The 9,204-nt window shown below is 41.3% G+C and overlaps 1 long non-coding RNA gene across 1 annotated transcript; it reads right to left on the reverse strand.

Annotated features, from left to right (window-relative positions):
* Window positions 1–575: 575 nt before the first annotated feature.
* On the reverse strand, window positions 576–3,043 carry LOC126986535 (uncharacterized). Its single transcript, XR_007739809.1, has 4 exons — window positions 2,921–3,043; window positions 2,051–2,119; window positions 1,604–1,672; window positions 576–787 (listed from the first exon to the last, which is right to left on the reverse strand). It is a non-coding gene; the product is annotated as an uncharacterized LOC126986535 (long non-coding RNA).
* Between the last annotated feature and the right edge of the window lie 6,161 nt (window positions 3,044–9,204).

The following is a 9,204-nucleotide window of genomic DNA, read 5'->3' on the forward strand; positions in this document are numbered from 1 at the left end:
CCCCATACATTTATCATCCTTATCACTTATTTCTTCATCTTTCTCGGTTGAATGCCACATTTCAGTCTGTTCATGGATGCTTGAGATGGTGTAATACTTGGTTGCCTTTTTCTCAAAGCAAGTTTTAATTCCTCGCAGGGTTGCGACATAAGCTGTTGCAATGGACCCCCTTCAACAGCTTTACAAGGAACATTGTCTTCAATCAATTAATTAATAAGGACTTACGCTGGGGGGATGTCACCTTGCCCACCTTACAACGACAAGCCCAGGAATCCCTCCAGACAAGGCATTGATGGACTGTGTGGGTAATAAGTTGAATCAGTCTTACGGAGTAGTCACCAGTTTGACACAGTCCTTCCTGAATCATATCCGTAATGCAGACATTCTAATGTATATGTTCATCCGTAATGCAGACATTCTAATGTACATGTTCATCCGTAATGCAGACATTCTAATGTACATGTTCATCAAACTTGTAAAGCACTTTTGGACAAAGTTGATTCTGCATGGGATCTTCATGCAAGGATGTAGAATAAATTACATGTTTCAGAACTATTTTGTTTATTGGTCTCCATTAAGTTTTTTTGTCAATGCGATTTTGTACGCTGCCTCTGCGTCACAGGCCCTCTTTTAGGCAATCACATGTTCAATGTTTGCTCGCAGAAGTGCAAGTTCTAGTTGTCTTTTTTCGTCATTGTTGTAACGCTGATCATCGAAAGTTGGTATGGCTATCACATTGCTGTACCCTCCATCTGCCCCCGCAGGGCAGCTTTTTTCTCGTTGGTTGCTGGAAAAAAAATACACTGTCAACACAAGCGAAGATAATAGGCTGATAATCATCCTTTAACACAAATAGGAACTGTAAGAAAGGTCGGTAAAGGTTGACAAGAAGTACATTTATGGATGTTTCCAGTTTCTCACATTAACCCCTTGACTGCAAATTTCCTACAAGAAGACACCACCAAGCTACAAGTGTTTGCTACAATTCAATGAAAAAAAATGTGAACTGAATCTTAGGAGGGGATATCCAGTACACCAATACCACATGGGAAAAACTCTACTATACACGACAGAGACAAACACCTAGGAGTATATGCGACCAGGCTACCAGTGAAGGCAAAATCCGTGACAGTCACACTAGACGGGTTAAATGAATCTCGGATGGAATTTGCCACTTAGCATTGTCAGCCTACAACTCAAGGGAAAGTTTGAAGCTGGTAGAACTGAATCACTGTCAACAAGTTCATTGACATGGAATTTCAGGAGAGGTTGACTGAAAAATATAATGTAATATTGCAAAAGAAAAACATTGCACCTTCTGATTCAACAAAGATTTAGGCAAGAATTGGTTTACCAATAGAGTGGTGGATGAGTGGAACAGACTTGGGTGCCAAGACCATAGATACATTCAAGAGGTTGGATAAATTCATGGATAATGAGGTAAGGTGGGGTTAGGATTACGGGAGCTGCCTTGTATAGGCCAAATGGCCTCTTGCAGACTCCTTACATTCTTATAATAACCTGTTCCATGATGACATGTGAGTACCACAACCTTCCAAACAGAAGGTCCACAATATTTATAGAACATGTTCACAATACTAACCATAACTGCCCTGGATGGCGCTGCCCAGACACAGCTCCCGCAGAGGCACTGTCCACGGCTTGTTGGTCGCTGAAAGACACATAAAAGTGGTTAATATAAGTGATAGGTTGGATACAGGCAAACTATGACAAACTTTCAATATTATTTGTTAACAATTGTTTGCATTGAAAATCACTAGTGGATTAATTAACTTCTGTACATTAAACTTCCTTTAACAAACGTCTGCAAACCAAACTATTTCATTAATAAGCTTGTATTTTTTTATTTTTCTGTAGGTCCTGCCCATGGCATAGTAGGCTTTCATGAGGGGTAATTTTGACGACTTTTGAACAAAGTCGCTGAAGTTTGTGCTCTTGGAAGATCTTTGAATAATTTGCCATCCCTCAGCGATGATTGAACCACTTGGCAATGTCTAAAACATTTACAGAACATGTTCACAATACTAACCAGAACTGCCCTGGATGGCGCTGTCCAGACACAGCTCCCGCAGAGGCACTGTTCGCAGCTTGATGTTCTCTGAAACACATACAAAAGAGGTAATAATACAAGTGATCGGTAAGATAATTGTTTCTAAAATTGGCTTTGGCTTTTTAAGTTTGCATTGAAAATCACTAGTGGACTAATTAACTTCTGTACATTAAACTTCCTTTAACGAACTTAAGTCTGCAAACCAAAATATTTCATTAATAAACTTGAATCTATTTTTATTTTTTGAAGGTGCTGCCTATAGCATAGTAGGCTTTCTCGAAGGGTAGTTTTGACGACTTTTAAACAAAGTCGCTGAAGTTATTAGTATTCATGGAAGATCTGTTGATAATTTTCCATCCCTCAGCGATGGTTGAACCACTCGGCAACCGCCTTCCCAATTTAGTAGGCTGGGGTGGGGATCATAAAGGAGGGGCAGTGAATATAAGATTATTGTAATGGAGCTTAAAATTATCCATGGTTATTGCAAACTCTTTTGAGTATCTTGAGAAGGGTTTGAAGTTTCAGTGTCATCACAAAAGAGTAACTGTGTACTAGTTTAACTTTTTTTCAACCATTTGTCTGCACAGCAATACAGTGTGGTGAGCGGAGCATGTTGCTCAAACGAAGTAACGGTTAAAGAAGTTTTTATTTATCGTGTGCCCAACCATGAAACAAGTAGAATAAATAAAGATTCCGAGAAGAATCTTACCTAATTATTGAATAAATGAGAAACCAATATATAGGCCAGTGCTTAAGTAACATATAAAGCAACTAAGGATAAAGATTGCACAGCATAACCCACAGAAGATATTGCATATAGTAAGACAATTCAGGTAACGTTATACTCACTCAACTGTCAGCCTGTTCACATCCAAGAAATCGGAAACGCCCGAAATGCTTTCATTTTCTATTTCCAAAATGGCTTCCACGGCCAGGGTCACCTCCGATAGCTACTTAGGAGGAGGTCCGCCACCTGAAAGATTAAACAATTGCATGAGTAACTTAATTTTCAGTCACCAAACCAAAATAAATGTAGCTCTGACATTTACCATATAGTTTGTTTTGCAATGACTCAAATCTTGGTTGGTTTGAAGTATGACAAAGATTTGAATTGGGAATTATAAAATGGCATTAAAAAATATCTTGCTATACGAGGAAGGCCCACTGGTGGAAAGTAAATTTAAAGAAATTACGAAGATTAAATATAAGCGGGTAAAATAATTACAACAAATGTCAGGAGGAGCAGGTGTAATTAAATTATATCTGATATTATGAAGCAAAATAGAAATCTCAGAGTTTACATACGGGACTCAGATCTGGAGGGAAGATCTCAATATAAGGATCCACTTGATCTTAGGAATTAATACATTTTTTATCTGTTCCACGCACAGCCTTCCTGTATTGGTGGATCTCCTCCCTCCCTTGTGCTTTGAGGGTCCACCATTTTTTTTCAATTTCGGCGACATCCCTCATCACTTCGGGAAATGATGCATTGATCTGGGTGGTGATCTCCCAGACTTCCCCCCGTTGTCTTGCTGTGATGTATTGATTAATTTTTTTTTCCTCAACGATCCTCCGGTGAGCTGTTACCAGTTCCAGAAGGAGAAGTGAGGCCTCTTTCCTCAGTTGGCTTTCCTTTTGTACGGCATGCAGGAGGATTTTATCGAGGTACGTGCAGCAGCAACAGGAGCAGGTGATTTGGTTTCCATGTTGCAGCCCCTGAAAATGCAGAAAAATTAAGAGTTGATAGTGCCAGGAGGGAGTAACATTTTCAGTAGTCAACCTTTTCCAGTACTTAAGCTTTCTCCAAAAATCCTCTTATGGTAATATAATCTCTCTCTCTCTCTCTCTCTCTCTCTCTCTCTCTCTCTCTCTCTCTCTCTCTCTCTCTCTCTCTCTCTCTCATACCTGGGGCGTCAGGCAGCATGTGATTTATCTCAATCCCCTCTCACACATAAGGCACACCTTGCATATCCATGTGGCCCACCAATATATATTACTGCTAACTCTCTCATGCCTGGGGCGTTAGACAGCATGTGCTTTAACTTAATCCCCTCTCTCACACATAGGGCACACCTTGCTTCCCCATGTGGCCCTAAGCATGCTTCTATGCATTTTCATATCCTACTCTTCCTACATTACCATTCACTTCCTTTTTCTCTTCCTTAGGTATTTCAACCTCCCTTTCCCCCTTTCTATGTCCACTCTCGCTCCCTTCCTTTCAGACATAACACTCCTAGATCAAGTTCTCAAGCCGACCCGTTTCACTGGCGTGGTTAGTAGGTGACTGCGCGAAGGGTAGGTGACTGCGAAGGCACAGATGAGACGTCTGCGCCTCTTCCGGGTGATGATGAGTGTTGAGGCCCTTATGTAGGCGGGGCGCCGCCCGGCTAAATGTTTGTCTACACCGTGGTGCCGTTAAAGATGCAGACTGAAAAAAAATACGTGCACATATTCCTTATAATGAAGATACTATTGCTGTATTTCAACTAACTATCAATTGTTTATATTTATAATTATGGAATTATAAATATAGAAGTGTGATTTAGGTCGATGAAGACATATTGGACGTCAAAGCGACGCGGAAGATTGGCAACGCTAGTTTCTCCCAAGACCGCCCCCAATCCTACTTGGAAGTGGCTTGTGGCGCGATGATGAAACACGCCCGAGGAATTCTTCCAACTGCGCGTGACGTCACCACGCCTTTTTTTTTTTACGTCGCGGCCTATTGCGCCGGTAGGCTTCTTCCCGGTGGGGCCTGATGGTCGGCCCAGCCCGTTCTGGCGCAGGCGAGTGTTTATAGTTGCGCCATCTTGCATTGGCTCATGTTGCCCTCCCGGAGCTCATCTTTAATCCTAGAATCTAGAGTCAGGGTTGATAGGTGGTCTTCTGTACAGCATGTGGGTAGTTTTAAGCCACTTGGCGGCGGCTGGAAAATCCCAGCTTGGTGGCACCGGGCGGGGACTGAACTCGCGTCCTCCTGAACGCGGGACCGTCACTCTGTCCATTCACCCACCGCCTCCCCAAAAGCACTATGATGAAACCCACCCGCTCAGGGGTCAGCTCCGCTCAGATTCTTCTCCCTTGATAACCCGCTGACATAGACTCGCCTCGACGCCACGTGGAATGAGTGACGCCAGGGAGTGAAGCAGAGGAAGCCTCGAGACGGCGGACGAAGCAAGGCAGGGTTACCATGCATCAACGCCCCAACTGCTGGTTGAGCGGAGAACAATCAATAAAAGCACTAACCATATAACTATCCCCGAGTGTAAATACCAGTGTGTGTGTGTGTGTGTGTGTGTGTGTGTGTGTGTGTGGTAGTTTAGCCCTCACACAAGCCCCCTTACAAAAATCTACCGTAGGTAGATTAAACTGAAATAACATGATATATAAACATTGCAATAAACAACAAGAAATGACAAGGAGGAACGGCTAACGTTCACCTCACAAGGAGCGACTTGGGAAGTCTGCCCCTACGTTATCTCGGCCGGCAAGATGAATCAACCGGAATGGGTAGTTCTGCAGTTGAAGGGCCCACCTCATCAGTCTGTCGTTGGAGCACTTCGACTTGTGGTCTGTCTCTAGAATAAACTCTTTACCTCTGAGATAGCAGTCGAACTTTGAGATCCCGAACAAGATGGCGAGGGCTTCTCTCTCGATAGTAGCGTACTTCTGTTTACGGTCCAGCAGCTTCCGACTGGCGTAGGCCACAGGGTGAGGGATCAAATCGTAGTACTGCAGTAGCACAGCTCCCAATCCGAAGTTCGGAGCGTCTGTCCTAAGAACAAAAGGCAGTGCGGGCAGTGGCGTAACAGACTGACTGGAGGCCCCTGGACAAACTTTTGTTCGTGAAATTTTGCCGGAGGCGGCCGGTAAGCGAAGCTACGCCATGGCCCGCGGACTGGTAGTCGGCAGTAAAAAAAAAATAATAAAAAAATTAGAAAATCACAGCTCACAATTTTCAATAACAAAGCAGTCTCATGGAAAACTGGTCAAACCTGTAGCATGTGCATAGTTCTTTGGTAGTAAGTTTATTATTATTATTATTATTATTATTATTATTATTATTATTATTATTACTATTATTATTATCGTTATAGCAAATTATATTAATATTATTTCAGCGTATTATATTAAAATTAACATAGGTAATCTATTATATTAATCCTATTATATCATTAATATATCCTAATGGTATATTTTATATAGGTAGTCTAATATATTAGTATTATTTTAGCTTATCATATTAACATTATTAGTACAGCCTATTATAATATTATTACTGTGTTCAGATAGCTGGGAGCTATACCTATTCGGGATGAAGTAACGAAGGAAACCGGCAATAGTAACTATTAATTATGTTATTTTTAGTTGTCAACAATGTAATATTCATGCAATAAATGATCAAAATCGACTACGTCAGTCAGTCATGACGCAGTCGGTGTAAACGGAGAAACATATACTTACAGGCACAGCACCTCGTAGGTGGCACCTGGTGGTGTAACGTTTGGCGTCGTGCATCACAACGCCAGCTGATCAGTTTCCCACATGGACCACGGTCACATAATATATTTATCGTGCGTATTCAAGTTTTCAAGTCACGGATCCGCAGAGGGCTGCGTTTGGGCGGTATAGTATGCGGGGGTTGTGTGTTAGGACTTAGGATTAGGGTGAGGATTGCGTACAATCTCCATATCTTTTAAACATGCAGCCCTTGCATTATACGGTTTATACCACAACACAAATCCAACAAGTCCATTATAATCACTATTCAGCACAAAAGTTGTTAAAATAGCAGGATCCTGCCACGCATCATATCACTCGATACAGAAACACACCGGCAAAACTCATCGCACTTTGTATGTGGCAATGACCGGGGTTTTGTCACTTTCCTGCTGACCGACAATGATCACTCGTCATTATACAACATGCTGAATGCTGATAAAACACAACACAATGTTGTTGCTCGTATTCACTATAATATCAGTCAATCGGATTCTTACCCATCAGCACATAAGTTATTAAAATACAGAACCCACAACGAACCATGCCATGCACCGAGCGGCCAGTCATGTTTCTCATTTCAAAGATCAAGTCAACACGCAAAACTCATCACAAATCATGTCTGTGGCAACGACCGGGATTTATCACTGTCTGACAGTGATCAGTGGTTATTACAGGACACTGATAGTTCACTCTGAAAACCGCGAAAAATACAGATCCCACAGTGTGACTACCATTCAAATACGCGGGAGGGGAACTGACTGGTAATGAGTTCTGATTCCAGTGTTGCCATTGCTGTTTGTTGCAGTGTTGACACATTACTTATTGTATTTTAGCTAAAATGAAAATATTACGAAGGGAAAAGCAGTAAATTTAGGGAAAGCAAAAAGATATTTTCACATTATTTTTGTTGGTTTTATTTCCTTTACTAATTTATTTGTTTTTTAATCATTGCCTCATCGGGGGCCCCCTGCATGCCCAGGGCCTGAGGACCTGAGGCTGCAGGCTCCATGTAAATACGCCACTCTCACTCTCACTCTCTCTCTCTCTCTCTCTCTCTCTCTCTCTCTCTCTCTCTCTCTCTCTCTCTCTCTCTCTCTCTCTCTCATATCCTAGAGGAAACCTCCACACTAAATGAAATATTACGCACTGACGATGTCGATAAACAGGTGTCTATACTAACATCTGTCTACTACCAGTCTCGACAGAAGCGCTCCGATATCTAATATCGTTCTTCACCGACCCCCCGCACCTTGGATCAATGATGAAATTAAAGAGGCATTAGCAGAACGCAAGAAAGCTCAAAGGATATTAAAAAATCACAGATATAACATGATTATACAGCAAAACTATAAAGAAATAAAGAAAAACGTCAAACATCTACTAACCACTTCAAAGAAAAATTACTACCACCAAGAACTACATACCTGCAAAAATAACACTGCTGCAACTTGGAACACATTAAAAACTATTATTCCTAGTAAAACACAGAGCACGACCCACCCGCCCCTTGAGAACATAAGTGAAAAAGCTGAAGATTTTAATAACTTCTTTGCGAACGTCGGCCAAACCACATACGAATCAACTCAAAAATCATTAAAAGTCGAAAACCGTAATCACCTTAACGAAGCTCCTAACATCCCGGTCGCGCCCTCTACCCCCACTAATCTCGCGCTTTTCAGACCTCAGCCAGTAGACCAGAACAAAATCATCTTAACTGTAAACAGCTTCAAAATACTAAATCGTTTGGTTGTGATAACATTTCCCTAAGGTTTATCAAAGACTCACTTATAGTTATCATCTTCTACCTCACAACCATCATAAATACATCAATCGTCACAGGCATTTTCCCTGCCTCCTGGAAAAACGCTGTTGTCACCCCACTATATAAAAACGGTAACCCAGACGAAATAGGAAATTATCGTCCCATCTCTCTACTTCCAATTTTTTCAAAAATATTAGAAAAGGTAGTTGCCAATCAATTAATGTCATTCCTGGAACGTAACAAACTTCTCTCTCCAACCCAACACGGCTTTAGACCAAAACTCTCTGCAGAGACAGCGCTGCAAATCATTACCAATAAAATTTATGATAATATAGATAACAAACAAATATCACTTTTAACACTCTGCGACCTTTCTAAAGCCTTCGACAGTGTCAGCCACACCATCTTACTCCGAAAACTTCAACAGATTAATGTTGACACCTACTGGTTTGACAATTACCTCGATGACAGGTCACAGTCAGTCCGCATCAAAGACATCGTCTCAGCCAAGAAATCAGTAGCCTTTGGAGTCCCCCAAGGTTCAATACTAGGCCCAACATTATTCAATATCCATGTAAATGACATATCTACCTATATCAATAACTGCCTTCTAGTACAATACGCTGACGACACACAGTTCCTCCACAGCGGTAATATCAACGAAATAAATACTTTAATTAATAAAACTGAGATCACTTTGAAACAAATAAGAACCTATTTTTTACAGAACGGCCTTCAGCTAAACATCAATAAGACACAATGTATCAACGAAATAAATACTTTAATTAATAAAACTGAGATCACTTTGAAACAAATAAGAACCTATTTTCTACAGAACGGCCTTCAGCCAACTCCTGGCACACAT

Source organism: Eriocheir sinensis, chromosome 62, assembly GCF_024679095.1.
Source record: "Eriocheir sinensis breed Jianghai 21 chromosome 62, ASM2467909v1, whole genome shotgun sequence".
Classification (NCBI taxonomy): domain Eukaryota; kingdom Metazoa; phylum Arthropoda; class Malacostraca; order Decapoda; family Varunidae; genus Eriocheir; species Eriocheir sinensis.